This window comes from Cupressus sempervirens, chromosome 2 (assembly GCF_028749045.1).
Source record: "Cupressus sempervirens isolate cs-2001-9-10 chromosome 2, ASM2874904v1, whole genome shotgun sequence".
Classification (NCBI taxonomy): Eukaryota; Viridiplantae; Streptophyta; class Pinopsida; order Cupressales; family Cupressaceae; genus Cupressus; species Cupressus sempervirens.
The window spans coordinates 535,068,978-535,095,390 of NC_143119.1; the positions used below are offsets into that span (position 1 = coordinate 535,068,978).

At 31.6% G+C, this 26,413-nt stretch overlaps 2 pseudogenes; both read left to right on the forward strand.

The window, feature by feature from the left end:
* Positions 1-13,756: 13,756 nt before the first annotated feature.
* Positions 13,757-22,372, forward strand: LOC149573312 (autophagy-related protein 2-like; annotated as a pseudogene).
* A 220-nt stretch (positions 22,373-22,592) lies between these two features.
* Positions 22,593-25,034, forward strand: LOC149573313 (autophagy-related protein 2-like; annotated as a pseudogene).
* The last annotated feature ends 1,379 nt before the right edge of the window (positions 25,035-26,413 follow it).

The window sequence follows — 26,413 nt, forward strand, 5'->3', positions numbered from 1 at the left end:
CAAGTTGAAAATGAAAGACACTAAGGAGGTGACATCAAATAAGAAAAGTAGAAAATGAAAAAATGCATTCAGTGATAGCAACACAGATGAGAAAGATACGGAACAGTTGGAAGCACTACTAGCTAGGAGATTTCATAGAGACAAATGTAAATTCAAAGGTAAACTCCCTATCATTTATTTCAATTGCAATGAAGTAGGTCATATTCCTACAAGATGTACATAGAAGAACAACTAGAAAGAAGGAAACAAGTACTAAAATAAGAAGGAAGATGATAGTAGAGACTACAAGGACAAAGGCAAAAGATGCTACATTGTTGAAGAAGATTTTGATGAGAATGATGATGAAGTAGTCTATGTGGCCATGAAGGATGAATTGGATAAAGATGAAGATGAAGCAAAACATTTGTAACTTGTGTGAACAAGAATGACAAGTGGATCATAGACAGTGGTTGCTCACATCACATGACAAGAGATAAAAGTAAGTTTATTACCTTTACTCAATATGATGGAAATAGTTTTAAATTTGGAAATGATGCTCCATGTCAAATAAAAGGGAAAGGTTCTATTAAACTTACTAAAAAGATTTCATATGATAATACATACTATGTTGAAGGATTGAACTACAACTTGTTGAGTGTATCACAGTTAGGTAATGTAGGATGCAAAGTAGAGCTTGGAAACAAAACTACCAAGATCTGTGACATTGATGGAAATCTGATAGGAAAAGGTGAACAAATTAGGAGTAATCTATTTTACCTAGATATATAAGATGCAACTTTCCTTATTGTTCGACTTGATGATGCGTGGTTATGGCATAGAAGATTGTGTCATGTTAACTTTGACAATCTGATTAGCATCAGCAAAAAGAGGAAAGTCAAAGGGTTGCCTAAACTAAAGAAGTCTAAAAACACAATGTGAAAACAATGTCAACTAGGGAAGATGACTAAGTCTAGCTTCAAAAGCAAAACATATACTTCTAAAGAAGTACTAGAGCTAGTCCATATAGACTTATGTGGACCAATAAAAGTGCAAAGTTACCTAGGAGACATATACATAATGCTATTTGTAGATGACTATTCAAGGATGAATACTACTGTGTTTTTAAAGCAAAAATTTGATGCATTTCAAATGTTCAAGTGATATTTGGCCAGAGTTGAAAAAGAAATAGGGAAGAGTCTAAAATGCCTAAGGTCAGATAGAGGAAGTGAGTTTACATCAAAAGATTTTGAAATATTTTGTAATGATAAAGGTATCTAAAGGAAAACATCAACACTAAGAACTCCACCCCATAATGGTATTGCTAAAAGAAAGAATAGGTCAACGATAGACTATGCAAGAACCTTGATGATGGAGAAAAATGTTGCTCTAAAATATTGGAGAGAAACTATAAGCAATGGTATTTACACCCTGAATAGAGTCCAAGTCAAGAAAGGTACAAATGCAACACCTTTTGAACTATGGTATGGTCACTCACCTATTATAAAACATTTCAAAGTATTTGGTTGTAAATGCTACATTCTTAAAGATACTAGAAATGGAAAGTTTAATGCAAAAAGTGATGAAGGCATATTCCTTGGCTACTCCACTAGAAGTAAGGTATATAAGTGATTGAATACTAAATTGACAAGATTGTGGAGAGTGCAAATGTAAATTTTGATGAGGATGTAGAAATTCAAGTTGATGAGTCTAAGCAATCAGAATATTATAAATATTTTGTATACTTCTATGAAGGAATGACTACTGAAGATGATGGTACTAATCAATTTGGGAATCGACAACAAATTTTAGTATCAATCGAGCTACACCTAGTAAATGTTGAGTTGCATTCAGAAGCTGAGCTATAGAATGAAGGAAATGCACATTCTGATTCTAAAAATAGTATAGATGAAATTAATGATGAAATACTAGATGTAGAAGAGAAAAATGACTCTGAAGTTGAAGGATCAAACATGGAAAGAAGAATAGAACCAAGATTAGCCAAATATGTAAGAAGACATCACCTTGTAGATTAAATAATTGGTGATAAGGATGCAAGACCAATGAAAAGGAATAGACTAAGAAATGAATCATGTTTTCTAAGCAAGGTTGAACCTAGAATAGTGATAGATGCACTACAAGATGATGACTGGTATAAAATGGAAGAGGAGATAGATCAAATTGACAAGAACAAAACTTGGACCCTAGTTCCTAGACCAGCTGACAAGAATATAATTGGTATGAAATAGGTATTTAGGAAAAAACTTGATGAGAATGGTGAGATAACAAGAAAAAAAGACATTAGCTTGCAAAGGCTATGCACAAGAAGAAGAACTAGATTATGGGGAAACATTTGCTCCTGTTGCAAGAATAGAAGGAGTAAGAACAGTACTTGCATATGCTGCATACAAAGGTTTCAAAATCTACCAAATGGATGTCAAGTCTACCTTTCTAAATAGTATACTAGAAGAGGAAGTCTATGTTGAACAACTAGAGGGATTCGTTGATGAGAAGAACAAGGATATGGTTTGCAAACTACATAAGGCACTCTATGGTTTGAAACAAGTACCTAAAGTATGGTATGAGAGATTCCACAGATACCTTGTGAAGATAGGATTTGAAAGAATAGATGACAGCAACAACTTGTACATTGAGGCTTAAAAAGGTAAAGATATTTTGATATCTAAAATCTTTGTTGGTGATATAATATTTGGAGGAAAAGATGTTCTATGCAAAGATTTTTTTGATCAAATGAAACATGAGTTTGAGATGTCAATGTTTGGAGAAATCAAGTTCTTTGTAGGTTTACAAGTACATCAATTGAAACATGGCATATTTGTGACCCAATCAAAGTACACCAAGGAGATACTCAAGACATTTGGATTAGAAGAGTCAAAACCAGTTAGCACACCAATGGAAATAGGCTATAAGTTATCCAAATATGATGAATCAACTAAAGTAAATTAGACAATGTATAGATCAATGATTGGAAAGTTGCAATATGTTGTACATAGTAGACCAGACATTGCATTAGTCGTTGGGATAGTGGCAAGATTTTATGCAAATCCAAAAGAAAATCACTTGATGGCAGTAAAGAGAATACAAAGATACCTAAAAGGAATTGAGTGAAAAGTTTGAGCTAAGAGCCTATACTAATGTAAATTGGGGAGTTAATATTGATGATAGAAAAAGCAGTAGTGGAGGAGCACTTTTTTTGGAAAAAAAGATTGATTACATGGACAAGTGAAAAAGCAAAATTGTACCTCATAGTCCACAACATAAGTTGAATATGTTGTAGCTGCTATAAATTGCACCAATATTGTATGGATCAAACATTTGCTACAAAGTATGAAGGAAGAGGTAAATGAGCTTGTAATACTTTATTGTGATAATATAAGTGCTATCAACATATCAAAGAACCCTATAATGCATGCTAAAACCAAGCATATTGCAATTAAGTATCACTATGTGAAAGAATTGGTGGAGGACAAACAAGTGAAGGTGGAATATGTTAGCTCAAAGGAACAGATTGCTGACATCTTCACAAAAGCACTACCTAAAGATACTTTTGAGTATCTTAGAGGTAAGTTTAGGGCGATACCCCTAGCCAAGGCTACTTAAGAAAATGCAAGACTCCCCTGCATCAAATGAATTGATTGTTGAAATATTACACATTGATGCAGAGGATACTTACTTTAGGATTCATGCCTAAAGTAATTGAAATAATGAAGTTCCAAATCAGTCACAAGCAAGGTGAAAGAGGGAGATAGTGAAAGAACCTACAAAAGCTACACTTTCATATTAAGATGTTGAAACAATATGTCTTTGGCATTATTTCCAAAGAGGGAGAAGTAGTGAGAAATTGATCAACAACAGGAGAAAGAGTTACAAAAATCAATGGATAAAATATTTGATCAATAGATTAAGGGAAAAGATGAAGAAGCTGATCAGAACATAGAATAACAGAAGATGAGCAATACATACAGAGGGAGAAACTATAAGAAGGAAGAAAGGAAAGAGAAAGGATAGAGTAGCTAAGAAGGAAAGATAGAAGTAAAGAAATTGGGAGAGTAGATCAAGAGAAGGAGATGTGAAAACTGATGGTAACACATTTTTTTTTTGCATTTGACTTAATATTCTAACCTAGTTAGTACATGGTTAAATAGTTTAGTCTCATGGTTGATCAATTTGGTTTGCCATCAATGCCAAAGAGGGAGATTGTTAGAAAACTGATTAAAAAGATCATTGATGAAGAAGATTGATTGAAAGAGGGAGATCATTGTTAAAATAATGTTTTCAATCATTTTTTTGTCATTGATATCAAACCTGCTATGTGTAGAACATTTTCTTATAAGATCCAAGTACTATCACTTAGTTGATTAATGAAGAGGATTTGATCAACAACATGTAACAAGGGCATCTAAGGGAAAGGTTGAGTTATGATATTGTAATGAAGTGTAAGGATCAGTTAAGCTAATGGTTAAATGATGTATTACATACTTGAAGATACAGAGTTTGGTCGCACTTAGAAACATTGGAGGAATAAGTTTTAATAAGGTTGACTACAAAGCTTAAACTAAGTTCATCAATGAGTGTTGAGCAAGCTAGTTGAAGCCAAGAAAACTCTTAGTTGGTGCCAAGCAAATGAAAAATCTAGTGTGTGCCGAGTGAACTTTAGGTGCTGAGAAATCTTTAGGTGCCAAGTGAAGTTCAAGTGCCAAACAAAGTAACAGGTGCCAAGCACTAGAAAACTTTAGTAGGTATTCAGTAAACTTTAGGTGTCGAGCATCAGTAAAATTTAGTTGATGCCGAGTAACATAGTATGTGCCAAGCACCAATATTTCAATAGTGTCAAGTTGCTACATTATTGGAAATGTCAAAGATTCACCAAATCTAAGCCGAGATAGTTGTTACCTTGAATTTTGTGAACCAGTTGGAGGATAAGGATGATGATCTAGTGGCACATTATTCTATGTAAACCATTTTTGGGAAAATTCAAAAGGATTATTCAAGAAGTTTTTAGAAGAAACATGATATGGGTTAGATTCAATGAATCCTATCTAATCCATACAAATTGAAATTAAAGTAAAGAAGAATCGAGCAGGCAAAGGAACTCCAAACTTCTATTTAAGGAGTCACATACCAAGAAGCAAATGCTACTACTACTAAAGTGCCAAAATTGTAAAGTGATTAGGAGGGTGTCAAGGATAAGGCATCTAGGAGAAGGAAGAGCACAAAGGGTATACTTTGATGAGTGGTCAGAGAGAGATGATTGCACTAGTACATTGAGCATGGAGACTCAAGGAGACTAAGCTTGAAAGGAAGGCAAGTTGACATAACTACAAATACTAAAAGCTAGGCAATGTGAAGGAGCTGAAGATTGATATGAAATTTACAAGTTTATTTGTATTATATAATCAGGTCAAAACCCCTTATTGTTACTCTCTAGCAATCGTATCAGTTAGGGTAAAGAATAATCCCGTGGACATAGGATGGTTTAATAGCCATTTGTAAATCCTTTATTAGGGTGGAATTCCAAGTGAATGTTTTAAAATAATTTAACTAGGCCCACTTCTAATAGGGTGGATAAATCCTCTAACAAGGTCACATTTAGTAGTGTGTTGTAAGCCTTTATCAGGATGGGGTTTTCACAGGGCATCACTTCAGAAGAGTGAGAACTAAGTAGCATGTTACTAGTGGTTTTTCCCAAATTGGGTTTCCACGTAAATCACTGTGTTATGTGTTGATCTTTTTATGTGTTATGATTGCATGTTGATTTACAGTAACTTGTTGAATAGGAAAGATAAAAGCTTGGATGAATGAATAGTTGAATGAGCTCACTACACTTAGTGAAAAAGTTTGAATTGGACATTAGGACCTTGAATAACTGATTCACTCCCCCCCCCACCCTCTCTCAGTTATTCTAAAGCATTTCTAACATTTGGTCTACCATACATAACCCTAACTAGAAAATGAGCTTGATAACCACTTTTTTGGGTAAATCTTCTTTTCCTTTCAATGTTTTTAGGTTTTCCTCTATTGTCCTTAGGGCCATAAGCACACCAATAACTGTGTATACCTGAAAACAAAAATAATTGACTTGATAAAAATGTATTAATAGATATGACATTTAATTACTATATTAAATATAGGAAAACCTCGACTATATCTTTGTAGTGTGGTTAGTAGTTTTTTTGAGATGGACTCTTTATGCTTCTTAACTACAAAGTCTATCTCTATACTATCCAAAAAATATTCCCCTTTGACACAGTGAGGGAGCCTTTCAATAGAGATTGGAATACATAAGTCCATATCACCACCATTTCCAATAGGTGTCCATTCAATATAATCACTTGAGAAATGATTTCCTTGGTTTGGAATATCTTGCCCACCTAGTTCAATGAATGATTCCCAAATTTTTTTGATTCAATCTGAGTAATATTAAAATAATTAGTGACTATCATTTTCAAAATGTAGAAATAAATATATTAGTTTTCTAATCACTCAATAGTATCGTTCTCTTTACCTTAGTGTTTTTGATATAAAAGGAGCCAAAACTAGGGGTGGCCCTTTACAATAGCGGTGGCACAACCAGTACAAAGCCAACCGATAACCAACAAACAACTACACACACCGCTCCTAATGTTTTACATAATTATCTTTACCTTAGTGTTGACACTTAATTTTGGTGTCACAATAAGAACCAATTTAACAATATACAAATTATAGAGATATAATTAAATATCTAAACAATATAAAATGGTAGATACAAAGGTTCAAAGTTTTTTTTGATATATATTATTATAAGTAAATGTATGGTATATTGTTAGATTTTGTATTGCATGTGATGTGATACAAGATAACTCAAGGTGCACTATAGTGAGTTGACTATAGTAATGACTTAGGAAGAGGATTTATTTTAGGATATTCTGATTTTGGAAAAATGACTAAATTTCAAAGCAAGACTTTTCTATACGATTGGACAATAGTAGTGCCTTACGAAAGAAATTATGATGTTTAAATTTAATTAATAGAAATATTTTAGACATGTCTTCCAAAAACCCTAAAAATCCTTAGCCATGTGAAAATGAAAGATGCAAAAAAATATTAAATTGAAAAGTTAGAAAATGTTTAACTAAGAATTTTAAGTGAAACCTTATTTTTAGCTTTGTTTAATTTTTATGCAATCTAACTTGAAGGTGCTAGAAGACTAAGAACATTCACTATTCTAGCTTTGTTTAGAAGACTAACATTAGTTGAAACATTAGCTATAGCTTTGTTTAGTTTTTAAGTAATCTAATTTATACTTTATTTCAGTCTGAATGATGGATAAAAGACTAACACTATTCATGTGCGATCATGTTGTATGTACTGGATTATTTAATAAATTTATATGAAATATTTCTTAAGTAATATTTTTCTTTCATTCAAGCTTGATTTATTTGTAATGATTCGAGATCCTAACCAATTTTTGGGACAACATTATTCAATATAATTTACAATATAATATGAAAAAATTAGAAAATAATTCAATGAAATTCGTAAGGAATGTAGTAGAATAATGTTAACAAACTAGTTCTAAATGTATTTAAGAGAATATTAAAAAATTATAATGATGAATGATTTTACACTTATTCAACAAAATTTTATATAATTCTTATAATTTTTAATGATTGATGGTCTCAAATTTAGACACTTCATTTCAAATCTAGTTTACATATAGATTTGTATAATTAATATATTTGTATATTTTGATATGAAATTGTTAAAAACACCAAACATACACAAATAAAAATAAAGATTACAATTTACCAACCTAATCTATCCTTGCTTTTTTACTTGAATAACTTCCAATCAAGGAATCAACCAAAACCCTAAACTTTAATATATATATTTTTAGTCATTTAAAAAAAAGAAAAGTTGTTCATTTTTAAATGTAAATAAAACTTTAAAATGTCGAGTCTAAATATTATTTTTATCCTTATAACTTTTGTATTCATTTCTTTTATCTAATATGAAAACTCTAAACATTTCTCATTGATTAAAAATCTTTTTTAGAAAACATCATATATTTAACTCATATTATAATTTAAAATAATCCAAAATCATTATTTAAAATTTTTTTTAAAAAGCAATGAAAATAGTTCAAGCTTAAAATAAAATAAATCATCTATAGCTTACAAACATGAATATACAATTGAAAAAATAATTTATAGAGAACTAAGGGATTAATGATTCACAAAAAATGCAAGGATTTCATAATAACAAACATATAAATCTAACATAAACAAATTTAAATAAAAAATAATAATTTACTACTGAGATCAACCACTCTAGAAATCTTGTTGAGAAGATAAATTTCAATTTATTAAGATCAATTGGTAAATTTGGGCGCCAAAGCAACTTACTAAATGTTGAAGATATGAAATACATTTATGGTGAGTTAATTTTAGTTTTTCAAGATAGAAAACACCAAGTTGAATGGGATGGGGGATGACATATGGAGATGGGATGATGGATGGGGTATGGTGGGAAAGGGAAATGGGTAAGTTGGGTAGCCAGCTTTGCGCCTTACTATGTCGCCATTTTCATGATTTATTATGTTTTTGTTTTCCTATTACAATGGTATGTGAGGAATATGAATGGAAGGTAGATATGGTAAATACCATGCAACTCATATATATACATATATATATACATCTATATACATACATACATACATATAATATTTAAATAAATTAATTTTTTAAATTAGTTTTTATAACAACAAACTGATAGAGCAATTTAAACCAGCCAATCAAGAATTTGTTCGCAATACTATAATGATTCATTTTACCAAGGTCTTGATCCAGATGTTTTGTACAAATTGTATGTTTAAAAGTGTGGTTTTTATTTGACAGTATCAAATCAGGGTTTTTGTTTCCATTGAAGTTTTTCCAATTTAATTTTATTCAAACCCTAGCTAGATTTTAGATCAATTTCTCCAACTACATTCTCTATTATTTAATATCAAAATCTCTAAGATCCACACCTTTTTATTTAAAAACAACAATTCAATTCAAAGATACCAAGAAGACGCAAAGAATACAGATCTTTTAAAAGAAATTTATTATCATAGGTTTTCAAAACCCTACCTTACTTTGATGCTAAAAAAATCTTGACAATCTGGTGAAACCCTTACCAATCCAAAACCCTCAAAACTTCCATAAGTCCTTTTGCTCCAACTCCCAAAATTTTCTCTCCAAAATTTATGTGTGAAATAATGAACTAAAATCCTCTAATATAAAGCCCTCACTTCTCTTTAGGGTTTCTATCTCTAAAAACTCTGAAATATAATTATTTTATTTAATTAATCAATAAATATGCAAATTTAACTCACTTTTTAATTAAGTAAACTCTTTCATTTTATTTTCCCAGTTTATTATTTAATACAATCATGGTAAAAATAATTATTTAATATTTTAATCAATAAAGCTAATTAGAATACATTATTTAAATGCAACTCTAATTTTGATCAATATTAATTAAATCTTTAGACTAAAATAATATTTAATATTTAAATTCTTTTTATTTAGTTCTCTAATTTAGGACTTTAAATTAAATATTTTTATTTAGTCAAATACAAGAAATGAAATATCGTCTTATTTTAATATTTTTCTCTTTTTAATTAAATAATATTAAATAATTCAAATATCAATGATTAATCCAAATATCATAAATAAGCATTTTACCAAGCAAATCACAAAGTCAAACCACATGAAATGCATAAGTAAATCAACCAACCTGTTCAAGTCAAACAACACACGCACATAAAGACTCACGGGTTTGAAAAGGGTAGATGGTCAATTATGAGTCCTCCTTGCAAGACAAGTATTTGGGATATGGTTGGGATTGGACCCGATAATTATCTTCCCATTCTTACCATTTAGTTATTGTGATAGGGTACGCTCATCCTGACAAATCAAGGAACTCAATGCTTGATACCTGAAATCATGCATAAAAGATAAGCATACACACACACCAACACACACACACACACACACACACACACACACACACACACACACACACACACACACACACACACACACAAACAAACACAAACTAAACAGACAATGGTAGGGAGTGGTACATCATTAGATCCTAACTAGCAGGTGACTATTACTCCCTCCCTTAACTAAGTTAGGTAGAAAAGTAAAGCATACATGCACACCATACCCCAGGTATGGGGTGAATACCATAATTGATCAAGAGTACAAGGAACATCATATTTCTATATAAATTTATTAATTTTCATGAACACACAATCATCATTCTTTAAAGACATAGTGTAAGATATAATTATGAAAGCAATTGCAATTACTAACTAGAAGTCCTTAAAGAAACATCATTATGAAAGTATTCAATCTAAACATAAAATCAAGTCATGGAATACTATCATATAAGTAGAAATCAAATATATCTTAAACTAACACATGCATGAAAATATGCCTAAAATAGTTCAAGACACATAATAGAAGGGCAAAACATGGGTGGGCACTACACATTTGTTGTGAAGATGAACAATTCAAAGCTACAGGTTTTGCCCTTTGTTTTACCTACAAAGGGGTAGAATGGAATATAATTATGGTGAACATTACCACTATTACCAAAAGAGAAAGATGTTCTTCATTGCCTAGTCAATTCTTTTGCATTTTTCTCATTGCCTAGGACTTTAAATTAAATATTTTTATTTAGTCAAATACAAGAAATGAAATATCGAATTATTTTAATATTTTTCTCTTTTTAATTAAATAATATTAAATAATTCAAATATCAATGATTAATCCAAATATCATAAATAAGCATTTTACCGAGAAAATCACAAAGTCAAACCACATGAAATGCATAAGTAAATCAACCAACCCGTTCAAGTCATACAACACACGGACATAAAGACTCACGGGTTTGAAAAGGGTAGATGGTCAATTATGAGTCCTCCTTGCAAGACAAGTATTTGGGCTATGGTTGGGATTGGACCCGATCATTATCTTCGCATTCTTACCATTTAGTTATTGTGATAGGGTACGCTCATCCTGACAAATCAAGGAACTCAATGCTCGATACCTGAATTATGCATAAAAGATAAGCATACACACACACCAACACACACACACACACACACACACACACTAAACAGACAATGGTAGGGAGTGGTACATCATTAGATCCTAACTAGCAGGTGACTATGACTCCCTCCCTTAACTAAGTTAGGTAGAAAAGTAAAACATACATGCACACCATACACATACAAGTATGGGGTGAGTACCATAATTAATCACGAGTACAAGGAACATCATATTTCTATATAAATTTATTAATTTTCATGAACACACAATCATCATTCTTTAAAGACATAGTGTAAGATATAATTATGAAAGCAATTGCAATTACTAACTAGAATTCCTTAAAGAATCATCATTATGAAAGTATTCAATCTAAACATGCGTGAAAATATGCATGAAAATATGCCTAAAATAGTTCAAGACACATAATAGAAGGGCAAAACATGGGTGGGCACTACACATTTTTTGTGAAGATGAACAATTCAAAGCTATAGGTTTTGCCCTTTGTTTTACCTACAAAGGGGTAGAATGGAATATAACTATGGTGAACATTACCACAATTACCAAAAGAGAAAGATGTTCTTCATTGCCTAGTCAATTCTTTTGCATTTTTCATTTTTCTTAAGTGAATACAATTCATACATATTTATATGGTGCATTAGTTGATATTGGAAACAAGTTTGAAGAACCAAAATAAGGTTAGTATTGAAGTATATGGCATTAAGATTTCTAGTCAAATGGATGGTACATGTTTTCCCTCTAATCAATTCCATGAAGCTAGGAAACATTTGAGACCACACCATGGCTTTGATCACATTTTTTTACTCTATAGTACATCTAATTTGTTTTCCCTTGTCAATTAAATGATACACATTGCACATCAATGTTCATCTTCAATGTCTAAATGTGGTGGCTATTTTAATGATATCAACAAATCTCTTGTTGCAACTCATATAAAAAAGAACATGTTTTATGCTACCTCCAAAGACAAACTTAGAAGGTAGCTTGATGGTGTTCACTAAGAGTTGTAGGCCACCAATCCTATTGAGATGGAAATTCATGTCATTAGGGACTGACATCTAAAGAAGATATTTCCTTATAGTTTTGTTCATAAAGATATGTATTTAAAGCAAGGATTTTTTGTACTACACCATTAAACTTGGTGGATGTGTAATATGAAGGTGTTTGAGTGATTTTATGTACTTCACTATGAGCTATAGAGTTAAGGGAAGTCAATATTATTATTCAATGATGGATATGTCATATCCATGGTGTACATTTTTTGTTGTGGTGGAGCAACACCCACATCATTTTGTAAGAAACGAACATTGGGAATTAATTAATCAATATGATTTTTCTTGTCAAGTTAGTTTGTTATGCTACTTTGTTGAGTGTCTTAGTGAATATTTGTAATATTTTTTTGTGGAAACATTAGATGTTGAATCTATAAGCAAAAAAAAAATAAAAAAAAATTTAAATATTCTTTTAATAGGTTTGTTCAATAATTTCTTTGATAGACAATAATTGGATGTAAAAACATACTGTCTCTCTAGAGACATTAGTTGAGATTAAAGTAAATTATCTCTAATGACATGAAGTTACTTTTTTTTCCTATTGTCTTATAGCAACTATATCTTAAGACATATTTTAAGACACTTGATTAAAGATGAGATGTGAGATGATATGCAACTTTTTTACTGTTGCAAATGAAGACAATTGATAAAGGAGTTATCTAAAAAAATTCTTTATTCCTCCTATAGGTAGTAGTGTGTATTACATATATTAGATATTATTGTACTTACCATAGGTTAGAGCTTTTGTATTCACTTTACACAACTAATGAATTAGTTCTGAACATATGAACCAATTACAGTGAAGTATTCGTATTTCATTTCAATATTTCTAAAGTTTCATTTTTTTTTATCAATTAAATCTATTTAAAAAAATAATTTATCTCAAATATAATTGGGTCAAATTATTTGATCCTATAGGACCCCTTTTTTTCAAACTTTGTCATGGTGCATTTTTAATGGTGACATTTTAGGAGATTATTTATAAATATAAATATGTAACATTGTAATTAAATATAATTGCATTCATTTATAAATATACATATATAGGTCCACTGTAATCAAACATAATTTCAATCATCTATAAATGTAAATATGTAAACATTGTAATGAAAATTAATTGCATCCATCTCTAAATATAAATATGTATCAAATATAATTTTATTCACGTAAAAAAATTTAAAAGCATGATGTATTTGGTGTTGATGAAGTTTTCTTGGTGTTGATGAAATATCTGACCCTAGAATGGAGGTATGGTGTTTGCTATTACTACCATTCCCCCTCCTAAATAATTTCTCCCATCATGATAATACTTCTATTCCTTTCTTCCTATTGCATCAATTAGTTGATATTGAATATCATGTTAAGGAAAATATGAAAAAGGGGGTTAATTATACAATCCTCTACTAGGGGTTGATGTTCCATCTTTACCAATTTAATTTGGCCTTATTACCCCCTAGAATTGTGTAGGTTGATATCCCAACTCTTCATAACCCTCACCCCCATGTATACCTCTAAGAATTACCAGGCCTAAGGGCCCTACCCCTCAACCTTCACCCCATCCCTTGAGGAGAGGAAGATTTTCCCCATAGTAAAAGGGTGAAAATGGAGAAAGGGAAAGAAAAGGAGTTGGAGGACTCGAAAGAAGTGGCTAAAGGTGGAAGGCGAAGGTCTAGAAGAATAGAAAAAACTAATGACAAAAGGAAGATGAGGTTTGTTGCTTCATAGCAGGAGGATTCTGATTTTGAAGAGATGAACCACCCCAAACAAAGAGTGAAATAGATGAACTATGGCTTGGTTCATGATAAGTAGAAGGATATGAAAATTTTAGACTCTTCTATGTCAAGCTCAGATGGTGAGGCTAATGGGAGCAAAGAGATGACCCATGTCTCTACTTCTATTACCATGGGTAGAGTGAACCATATGCAGGACCAGCTCCTAAAAATGATGGAAAGAGCCCCCTCCCCTATGACGATGTCCTCTCCAGATAGGGTGATACCTAAAGAAAAGATTATTTCTAACACCCTAGTTTTGTAGAATATTTACAAGGACATGGTGAAGGGTAATTTGGCTAGTAAGCTGGAGGTTTCTAAGGAGACCCATAACTTGGAGGCTAAGGAATTGAGAGAGAGGATGCAAGCTTTGGAGGAAAGGGTTAGACTTTTTTCTAAATTCACCATCAAGGTGACACATGCGATGGACACTACCCTACACCTGGTGAAGGATAACCAATTGGAGTACTTGACTCACGAGGATTCTAGAATGTTGTTTGATTTCCTGGTAGCATATTGGGCCAACATCCTCCTTAAAGGGAAGGATGAGAAGAATCCAAATTATGACCTTCTCCTCTTTTTATTTGGTGTTTAATGGTTTGCTAGTTTAGGGACATAGTCACTTTAAAGGTTGTTCTGCCTTTGTTTAAAAATTATTTCCTTTGAAGTAGTACTATTTTAGGAAATCTTAGTAGGATGGCTAGTTGATTTATTATTATGCTCCTTTGAATGATGTTTTTGTTTTGATAAGTAGTAGTAGGGGTTAATTTTGTTTGGTTGGTAATATATTGGTTGGAGGCCAACTTGTCTTTGTAACACTAGTACATTTTGGCAAATATGTGACTATGTGACTAAAACTTTTAGTCACACTACTAAAACTCTTAGTCATATTACTAAAATTGATCATTTTTCAGTATTTCTTTACAATTTACAAGTATAGGTGACTATTTTGGTCACCTTGTAATATCACAAGATCAACCAAATAGAAATGACAAATTAGACTGCCAAATAAATGACTAAATAAGAGATTAGATAATTAGTCACTTACACTTAGTCACCTTAACACAAGTGATTAAATAAACTAAAAAATAAATGATTAAATAAGTGATTGACAATTAGTCACCTAAACAGAAGTGATTAAATAAACTAGCAAATAAATAACAAAATATGTGATTGAGTAATTAGTCCCTAATAATTACTCATGTGTACTTTATCTCTTCACTTTCTTTAGGGCTTATTTATTAATGAAGCTTGAGAGAACACATAATTTCATCATATGAAAGTTGTCAAGGGACAAAAAAAACATCAAAGAACCTAATTCAAACTATTAAAACTAAAGGCTAATTAATATTTCAAAGTGAGATTACTAAGCTTTAAGTATATTTTTTCTTTCATTATACCTACAAATTTTGCCACTTATTTTTCTTATCTTGTTGGAGACTTTGGATGATTTCAAATTGAGATTATTTCTTGAATTATTGACAAAATAATAGTAATTTCTCTGTTATTCTAAATTTTTTATTTAAAAATTAGGACTATGTAAGTATAAATTTAGTTTATAATATTTTTATTTTATTATATGTATAGATAGATATATAAAATAAATAAAAATTTATAAATGATTTATCCTAAATTTTAAATCATTTGACTTCAAAAAACATAAATTACCAAGGATTCTTTTGCTATGGTTCTTTCCCACCAAAGTATTTACTTTCGAATTATTTTGGTGCACAAAATCTCTCCCGCCAAATGAATTAGAGCAAAAGAAGACTGCAAAAAATATCTATCTAAGCAAACTAGACTCTAATACATCAAAAATGATGACAAAATTAGAAATGCACAGAATTACACCGGATAGCCAAAAGAGCATATACACAAGATGCATGTTATATCTCTTCATAATACATTTTCGATCCACTACACTATGACATGTTATCCTCTGATTATTCATAGGGATGTAAAGTCAGAAAACATTCTTTTGGATGACAGATTTGAAGCATAGGTATTTATTCTTTACGAATTCCAATCATAAAATGTTTTATGTCTATATTTGGGAGGGTCACTTGCTAGTTTATCTCTAATTTTTAAGTGATGATGGCATTTTCATGTTCCAGGTGTCCCATTTTGGACTCAAAAAATTAGCATTAGATGCTTATACTCATGTCAAAACACATGTCATAAGATGCAGATGTTGTCATTTTCATTATTTTCTTTGTATTGGTTTTTGCATTTCAATGGAAAACTAAGAATGCTTGGTTGCTACCTTATGAAGTTTTAGTTTATGTGACATTTATTTGACTACTTTAGGTATATGGCCCCATAATATGCAAGAAGGGGAAATCTTACTCAAAGATCGGATTTATTTTCATTTGGTGTCATGTTGATACATTATTACTAGAAGGAAACTTGTTGATGCATCACAACCTCTTAGGGATGAGAGCTTGGTTGACTGGGTACATTATTGATTTGATTTATATATTGCATTGTTGATAGTTGAATGTAGGATCACCACAAAGCATTAATTTGTCTATGCAAGAGGCTACCATTACATATTTAGTTGCTCCCTCCTCTCATAAGATAAGGAGCTTGTAAGGAAGATCTCCTATTGTGGACAACTCACCACAAGCATGTTTGGTGGTGTCTAGTGGAAAGAACACAATGAGTGGAGGGTGGAGAAACTATGTTGTGGTTTGAAATCAGCAGAACTGACATAGGAATTTTGGGAAAAACTCACGATTGTTTTGATATACTTAAAAATTCCTTGTTTTGTAGCCCATCTTAGAAAATGTAGGATGCAATTAACATCATAAATGAATGATTATTATTCTACTGTTGCCTTCTTTGGAACCCTCCTATGTTTCTTTTAGAAATTTCAAATCCATGTTTTTGGTATTTCAGGGAACACACACCTGTGTTTTCACAATTCATATGATTATAATATGAAGCAATTAGATAATGCTAGACCAATTAGAGATCTTTTAGAATGTTTACTTCTAAGGCATTCAAAGAGGCAAGAACTCTTTTGAAGAACCTTTTTATGAATTGTACCTTATATATTCTAATTTATGTCATTGCAAATGTCAAATATGTCAAAGAAGAAAGGTTAAAAATACCTTCACCGAGAACATTTATGTTCCAATGATATTTTTTTAGTTTTTACAAATATTTTTATGAAGTTAACAAATCTATAGATGTGAAGGGTACTGTAATGGAAGAGTGATTCCTATAGTCTTATCTATTTCACTTATCAATTACATTTCAAAGTTTTAAATGTTCTACCTATAGATTTATCTTTCCTCGTTCAAGAAAAGGATTAAAAAAGTCACATTATAATTGAGGACATTCCTCGAAAAAAGGGGATTGTTTCTTTGTAGACTCTCCATACTCAGCCACTAGGTATGCAAGGTCTACATTTCCTTTGGAAGAGATAAATTTAAAGCCAACTATAAAAATTCTAGTCATTGTGTTCTTGTTAGCACAAGGAAGATCTATCCTGCCAACCACTGCTTTTAAGCTAGTCCTTCCCAAGTTCTTTTGTTAATGGCTCTAATTTTTCCAAGGATGTGGACCTTCTTAGTATGTGTTCTTAATCAAATTTTCCTTTTGTTTAACAAATTTATTTATTTCTTACATTGTTTTTAATAACTAGCTAATTTTTAATTTGAAACAATTAGTTAAAAGTTAATTTACATGTATTCATAACTACTCTATTCTAGTATCAGATACATCCTTGCTTATAGAACCATTTTCCATTTCACCTTATTAGATATTTTTTTGCATGAGGTAGAAAAGATAATGGCTTTAGCTTGAAAAAGAATTTTTATTTTTACAAATAAGCTTAATGAAGTAGATAATATTGTCATTCTATTCAACCACTATAAACAAATGGTCACGACCAACTCTTTTGCCACCTACTTCTGTTCAGCAAGAGTAGAGATAATAAGTATTCTAGACATAATATTGATAATTATAGCCATTGGTAGCTTGGAAAATGCATATTATTACATGCTATCTAAGTTAAAATTCAAAGCAATTGGTAGCTTAAAAAAAGCAATTTTAGCATTCTCACTAAGTTAAAAGCAATGGAAAACTGCCATGCATGCACTCTGACATTATGGTGCAAAAAAGCACTAATTCACTTAAGTATTTGGAATTATAGACTAAATCAAATCATGATACCAAGTGCAAAAGGAATATAGTTCATAGCGAAATCATAAATGGTAACCCTCTTTAAGAGATTTGTTCGAACACGTTAGGAAGAACACAAAATGTAGGAAAATAGATAGATTTTATCGATTTGAGAAAAAATCTTACATCTTCTACCTTCCACCTTCCTAATAGGGCTATTTGAAGGCCTTCCCTAATGGTTACAATTGGTGATAGAATACTAACAAGGTGATTGGATAAGACTTTTCCCAAGCATAATTTAGTGGGAAGTGTTTGAAGTCTAAAGAAGGATGAGTGAAAGTGAATACACCTTGAGTGAGTTTTTTGGTGCTAAGATAAGGTCTAATTTGATATTTTTTTTTGTAATGCACTGGACTATCATAACATATGGTAAGGTCTATATGGAATATTACCAAATTGGTAGAGCCAAGGCTAGCTGAATGTTAAGAGTTGGTTGTATGGGTAAAGTCTAGAGTACTTGGGTGTTATAAATGGAAGTGTTTAAAGGATTGATTGAGAGGAAGAGTCCTATTGTTGAAGTCATAGTGAAATATGATAGGGATTATATAGGTAGTAAGTCCTATAATCAGAGAATGAACATGCAATCAACATATTGAATTTGTGATCTGAGATTGAGAGGGTATTGACATGTGAAGAGTATTGTGGATCTTAGGTGAAGGATTTACCTTGAATAGATTTTTTTATTATTAGAAGTAGTTGGTTAGATATAGGGTCTAACCTATAGAGGAATTTTGTGGTATAGTTACAAAAACAAATATTGAAAATTAGAGTTCCCTACGAGTTTGTATCAAGTTGACGATGTCTCTGCATCACACAAGATGAGAAGAAAATAAATGAACAGTATAATACCTCATTATATTCAAGAAGATGTAATAATTTCAAAAAATGATGCAACTTAAAGTTCAATAGTGAATTAAATAAATAAGAAGTTAGTGCATGCAGCCAACTATTAATAAAACAACAATTGGAGCCATATCTAGTTCATTGATATTTTAAGTTACTGTTGAGATTTTTCTACTTGAAATTGGGAAGCATTTGATGATCCAAGAGTCCTTGATCAACTTTGAATGATATTGCATTAGTCACTATTTGTAGTGAGATTTCTTGAAGACTGTAATACGATTGTTGTTATAGTTGTATTGGAATCTTATTTACTTGATAAGAAGAGTCAGATGGTTACTAGATTCCTATATATTGAATGGGGTATTTGATTAGGGTATGTATTATTGAAATGTGACAATCAACTAAGTGTATTGACATATATAAGCTAAGAGTTATATGCCTTAAATAGAGCTAATACAAAGGCTTTAAAATGACATCCATGCTTCTTTGACTTGGAACAATAAAATTGATGCTGAGAAGGATGATAAAATTAATCATAAATTTAATGTAAAAATAATGATGCATCTCTAGAAAGAATTCCATTTGTAGATATATATGATAGAAAATGGAAGTAATTTCTAATATTTAACCATTGAAACTAAATCTAGTGCTTGGTCTGCATGTATATGTGTGTGGGCCACATTCTCCACATAAGTGGAAAAATACACTACTCGTGACAAAAGTCATCAAATAGTTTGAAAGAATGGAACCGATAAGAATAATTCAACTAATACCATTATTTTGAGCATGTAATCAATTCTGCCATCAGTTTTCTTGAAGAAAACAATGTTGGTAATGCAACAATAGCTCTGATGGCAGGTCTTGCACCAAAGACTAAGGTATTCATAATTTATTACATCACTTAATTACTCTGCAAAAGGTGTCAGCAAGGAAACATTATTTTTACTTGGAGCTAGAGCTTTAAGAGTCAAAAATCAAGATGTAATTGATGCTACTATTGTTGGAACTTTGGCAGATCCAAAGCAGATACCACCGAAAAACTTGCCTTGTTTTAATTTTTAATTTTGTGTTGATTGTTAGTTGAGATTTTATTATATTTTGTAAATTATTTTTCTTGTGATGGGTAATGATCTAGGAATTGGAATTTATAACTTTGATGCAGAGTTCCACATTTTGCACAAATGTTTGCAAAATATTTCCAACTACACTATCCAAATAAACACTCCCCTCCATCATAAGATGGATGTCCATACCCTATTATGAAGCTCCCATTTTGGCATAGATTGGAAGGATGCTTGCAAAGGTTGTCCAATTTGGTTTAACACATGCTGATTGCAACAAGTAATTATTTTGAATATCTCGCAATCTTTGAAACCACTAGCCTTGTTTATGCTTTTGACATTTTGGATTAGTGTCTAGTGAGGCAACTCAATTTTCTAAAAATTCTATAAGTGTGGCATTCATTGAAACTGAATTCATTTGAGCCACTTTGTCACATAGTTCACTAGTATTGTCTATGCCATTTTGGATAATTTTCTAATAATGCAGTTGTTATATATAATAGTATTCAGATTTTGCTCTCACAAAGCACCAAAACATCCTAATCATGCCCAAATAGTGTTTCCATTCACCATGGATTGTGGACTTGATTTTGCTAACTTAGCAATGAGTATAATTTCTTTAGTTTATGATTTTCAAACAGTTTATTATATATATGCTTCAGATTGCATTCTACTTGTTCTCTTGGAGAAAAAAAATGGTATTATTAAGATCAAGGAAGAAATAAATTTTTCAAATCTAGAACATTTCTAACTTAAATTTGCATTCTTACACATCAGTCTCTGTTTTATTTCACCTAATAATGAGGGTGATTGGATGCATGGTACTGCCAAAGAACTTTCTCTTCAGGCTTGGAAAGTTTTCAGTGTTTGCAGTGAAAAAGAAAAAACTATTCAATTATTGCCATTCAGTAGCAGGAGGTTCCTGGATCAAGGAGTAGGATTGCAGAAAAGGCATGGGAATCAGCCAATAATTGGACAAGAGAAACTGAAAGTACTCAAGACCTTCCAAACAACCAAGAATTTATTCGTGCAACTATTGCAGTTTCATTAGAAGATAATGATTCTCACATTCAAGAGAAGATGATCCAAAGTTCTAGCTTATTTATTTTCTTCTCTCCACCACATGCAAAGGTTGATCTCTAAGGCTCTGAGCACATCATGATAGTCAATCTTCTTGGTGATCTCATTGATTGTGTTAGTTTTGATGATCACACAAGAATATCTTCAAACTCAAAAAATCATCATAGTGAAAGCTAGTCTTGCATGAGTGAAGTCCTTTGCTCAAAGTTATCATAGATATCATTTCTCTTGGAGTGTAAGGTTGTTGATATTGCAATGCATTTGAAAGAGTTGTTGGACATAAGGGTATCAATGAAGAAGGAACTTCCTGGTTTATGGTCTGACTTTACATTAACAGTTCAAGAATTTGCTACTTTGTCAGTGTTAAACATAGAAGGTGTCTCTAGTGCCTCTTACTTTTGGATGAGTCATGCTAAGGGATTGCTGCAAGGATCATTGAGGGATGGAATGGAAAAATAAAATGAAGCAGATAGACATTTTTGTCTATTACAATGCAAAAGGAATGTTTTAAGGTGTGGTGATGGAGTAGGGGCGAATATATTGTCCAGTGGTAATGCAGGAAAAACAATTATACATGTTGGCCAACCATGACAATTGCAGAGTATTATAACTTTGCTCCTGGTGGTCGGCTTGACTAGTTGACTTTAGTCATTTCATTCTTTAATTAATCTACTAATAATAAGCATCAAAGTCCCAATATGGGTGCAAGAGAGGGCACTGATACTAATTCACAAGATAGTTACTATGCCACTTCCTTTAGACTGGAATTAGTAGATGTTGTTGTGAGTTATGAACCTTATTTTAGAGTTACAACCATAAGCAGTTCTAGGACAAGTGTGCACCCAAGTTCTAGCACCCACAGTAATTGTATTGAAGAGGAATGTTTACCAATGGCTTGTGTTCTAGCTCCAACTTTAGTTTGTCTTTCAATTTAGAATAATCCAAACACTATTAACAAAGAGTATACTGTCTTTCTCCAAGATGTAGGACTTTTGGTTCTAGATATATCAATATGAAGAAGTATCAAACGAGGTTATGATGCAAATGCATTACTTTCTCAAGGTTATGCGAAGATTGGTGAAGAGGCTTTAGTGAAAGTGGTGATGAGAATGTATTGCGAGGATGGCCTTCTTTGGGGAGTTACATGTAAAGAATTTTAGATTTTGTTGAAAACTTGTCATGACACAACTGCAGCTCTTATGCACTTGGGTGCACAACTTCAGCAACTATTTGCACCTAATTTTGAAGAGTCATTTGTGCATCTACAAACAAGGTGAAGCAATGACCTTGTATGTTTCAAATGAGACCTTGGTGTTGTGTTTTCTTTCTATTTTCCAACCTTCCTCAAATCATTTAATAAAGGAAAGGACATACATGTGTTGTGTGAATTTTCCTAATATCCTGTGAAAAGTTTTAAGTAAACATTTTGAAACTTACAGATATGATTTTTTTTATTAAACATGGAAAAATAGCTTTTTTGTTTTTTGGTTTTTAAGCATGTATTCTTATTGTTTGAAATCATTGCTTGCCAGGTTATTTGTGAAGCTACACCCTTTACGGTCACATCTTGATCAAAGTTAGCTTGACTTCTTAATCAATTTTTTTCCCAATTAGTAGCTTCTGCTACTGTACAAGGAGATTCATGTAGTCAAATATCAAGCAATATAAGTATTCCAGTTCATGCTGACACTGCAATCATAGAAAACAATCTTCTCCCCTTCTTTCAGGTACTAGCAACACACCATCTAAAAACTTATTTGTCATCAATAATATTTTTTCCCCTTGTAATCCACCTTCTTTGTTAATAAGATGACAGAGGGTTGTGCTGCAATCTGATCCAGTGAAGAGGTAAGTTGAAGAGTTGTATAAAATTGTTACAGTTAAATATTGTCCAATATGTAATGATTGGCTAATCAATGAGGACATTTACAGACTTCCTTATATACATGTTTAGTATTTTTTTATGTGTTCTTTGCATCAATGTAATTTTTGCATACATTTAATAAATGCATGTCATAACAAGTAACTTGATAATCTATATTGAAAAGAAAATTCTATAAATACATCATTCCATGGTAAAAAATTTGATTCATTTCTCACCAATTTCACATCACACCTAATCCTTGGTTGTAGCTATATCTTGTAAAGTAGTCATATAAATACAGACCCAAAAACTAGAGAATTGCCAATATTCCCATGATTATTTCAAATGTGTATTTAGTGGATATTCTTGTTGTTTGTTGTGCTTTAATTATCTAATTTTTTGGTAGATTATTGTATTTTTAAATTGTTCTTTATTCTTTGGACAGAAATGTGAAATACGACCATTGAGAATTCATGTTAACTACTTTCCTCATCGAGTTAATGTTGTTGCCTTAAAAGGTGGCAATAATGTTGAGCTTCTTAATCTAATTTCATGGAAGGTATTCTATCATGCAGATTCAGATTTTTTGTATCATTGTTATTATTTTTGCTCACTATCAGATTAATTAAACTTTGCACGATGGTTAATCAATCCATGTTAATTATTATTATATCTCTGCTTCAGATTGGTGTACAGGTGACTTTTAGATTATTTTACTCTATATGCTTTGTGATTAATATTTAAATTGAATAAATTTTTATTTATGAATTATTATAGTTTGAAATGGTATGTGCTTTGTTCTGCTGAATTTGCTCATATACATATATCGCTAGCCACGCTATAATAGAGTACCATATTATTTCATTCATGCATTTGAGTGATTTCTATTTTTGTGAAACTAGTAATTCTTTTAGTTTCATCTCAAATTTCATTTGTTAATCTTTCATTCCTTAAGCTTATTTGAGTTGAGCATATAATTAGGAATATGGAGACATCTGTATCCATATACAATGGTGAACATATAGTTTGCATCTCCATTCCATTTTGTAGCATTGGAGGCTCCTGAAAAAGAACCATTTTCTTTATTCATTTTTTTGTGGTTCCTTATTATCCAATGTCCCAGCTACCTTATTCATGGTCATTCTCTATTTGGAACATGATTGAGGATGTTCAATAGCTCCATTCAATATCATCAGAAAATGTGGCATTCAGTAGCACCACTCATATAATCAGAAAATGTGCTACTCATAATGCCTTTTATACAACTTCCTAACAATCCATCACATGCTATAGTTTTAAGTGGAAATGAGCTACAAGTCTTTGTAAATTGGTTGGGCTTCTTACTAACTAAGCTTAGTTATTCTTTTTTCTGCAAAGTGCAATCCTATTTTATAGGTTCACTTGTAAATAATTGAATTATTATTTTCATCAACTTATTGTTTGGAGTTTGCAAGAAATATTTAGTATTTTAGAGATTTGTATGTGATTGTGAAAATGTGAAATATGGCAGTGCATGTTATTGTTAAGCTAAGAATTTTCTCTGTAAATTAAAGACTCCATAAAACATGGATTTTCCACAGGGTATCAATTTGAATTTGAAACATGACGAGATTGTTGGGGTTTATGGCTGGGCATGGATTTTCCACAGGGTATCAATTTGGATTTGAAACATGTCAAGATTGTTGGGGTTTATGGTTGGGCTCAAATTTCAAAAATTGTCATCACATTTCAGAAATTGTCATTAATGAATGGCTGGAAGATATTACCCAAAATCAGGTATCCTTGAATTTTCTGTATATATCATACCTCAAAATGTATTGATGCTTGTTTAGAATGCTATTAATAAAATTGTTATAAACAATACATTATGCTAACTATTTTTTCATAAATCTTACACTTTGTAGGTGCACAAGCTAGTTAAAGGGGTCAATCTTATTTGATCCCTTGTCGCAATTGGCATTGCTGCTGCAAAATTGGTTTCTATTCCAGTTGAGCATTATAGAAAAGATCGACATTTACTCAAAGGCATGCAGAAAGGTTTGACACAATGTATTGCAAGCATTATTTTCATTTGATTTTAACTGGCACAAATGCATGATTTTGTTTATTTTAAGCTTCCATACTTATAATTTCATCTCTATAATGTGCTTTCTTGTGCCATTTTGGAAGTCTGGAAACTGATGTTAAACTATAGGGAAAACTGGAACCATGGTTATGGCCTCTGTGATATGTTAATTCTTTTACAAAATTATATATTATATGGCTTGGCCCTTGATGTTGTTTAGCGACTATTCAATTGTATGCAGTTGGTCATATGTTGCACCCTTTTAAACCATATGCAAATTTTTGTGTCTAGTTAGGAGCAACACTCTTAAACTTGGTTGCATTGTCACCCTTGAAAAGATCCAAGTTTGCAAAAAGATTTTATAGACTTTCTGATTGCTTTGCTGTGAAGGCTTAAGTCATTCATGTGTTTGGATGGGCTTATTTTTGTAAAACATAGCTCTACTTTGGCATTTGAGGAAGTTTAAGACTACAAATATCCTTTGTCCTTTGAGTTGAATTTATTGATATCAGAATTTTAAAAAAAGATGATGAAGTCTGCAAACTCAAACAAAACTAGTTAGGCCCATACTCAGAAAAGGAGGATTATGGTATTGGTGCTTCTATCAATGTGCATTAAAGGTGAAATTTTTGAATGATTCTATAAACTCTTTGAAATTAAGAGTTGCTTCATATAGCTTTCTCAGCCTTTATTGAGGAAGAAAGTGTTTCTTATGAATGATTGATCAATATTCTTCTTCTAATTGATATGATAAAAATAAACATTGGTACATAAATAAAGTCTGATTGCGTTCTCACCTCTGAAGAGAATCTATACAAGGACATTTTTATTGAATTTGTGACTACTTTTCTTGGGAAAACAATTTGTCACATCAATGTTGATTTAGGCCACCCTTTAATTGTCCTATGACTAGTAAAATTTATATGATCATCTAGTACTTATCTTTGTATAAGCTTAACAAGCGTAGACTTGTCCAAGTCATTGTTGACTAGTGAAACCTAAGGACTTGCACCCAACCCAAAACCTAATTGTACTTGGAATGGGGGCTACTTAGGATGGGTACTTGGAGCACCCAAGTACCCCCACCACCACTCTAGCTCCACTTATTCTTAGCTGCACCCTTGCTACATATATTGGGTTAATGGGGCCCTTCTTTTCCCTTCCTATAAACTTGTCCCGATGTCCCACTATGTTGTTATTACACTGTTGTTCACTAGGTTAAAGGAATCATGATCAAGGAGAAACTAAGTAGGGTGCAACAAAAAGCTTAGGGGTAGAGCTAGGAACCTGAGATTGATTGAAAAATAGATTAGAGATTAGTGGTGCCTTATTTAGGCACTTCAAAAAATTGCTAGAAAGCTTTTGGACTATCAATTAGATATTTGGCCA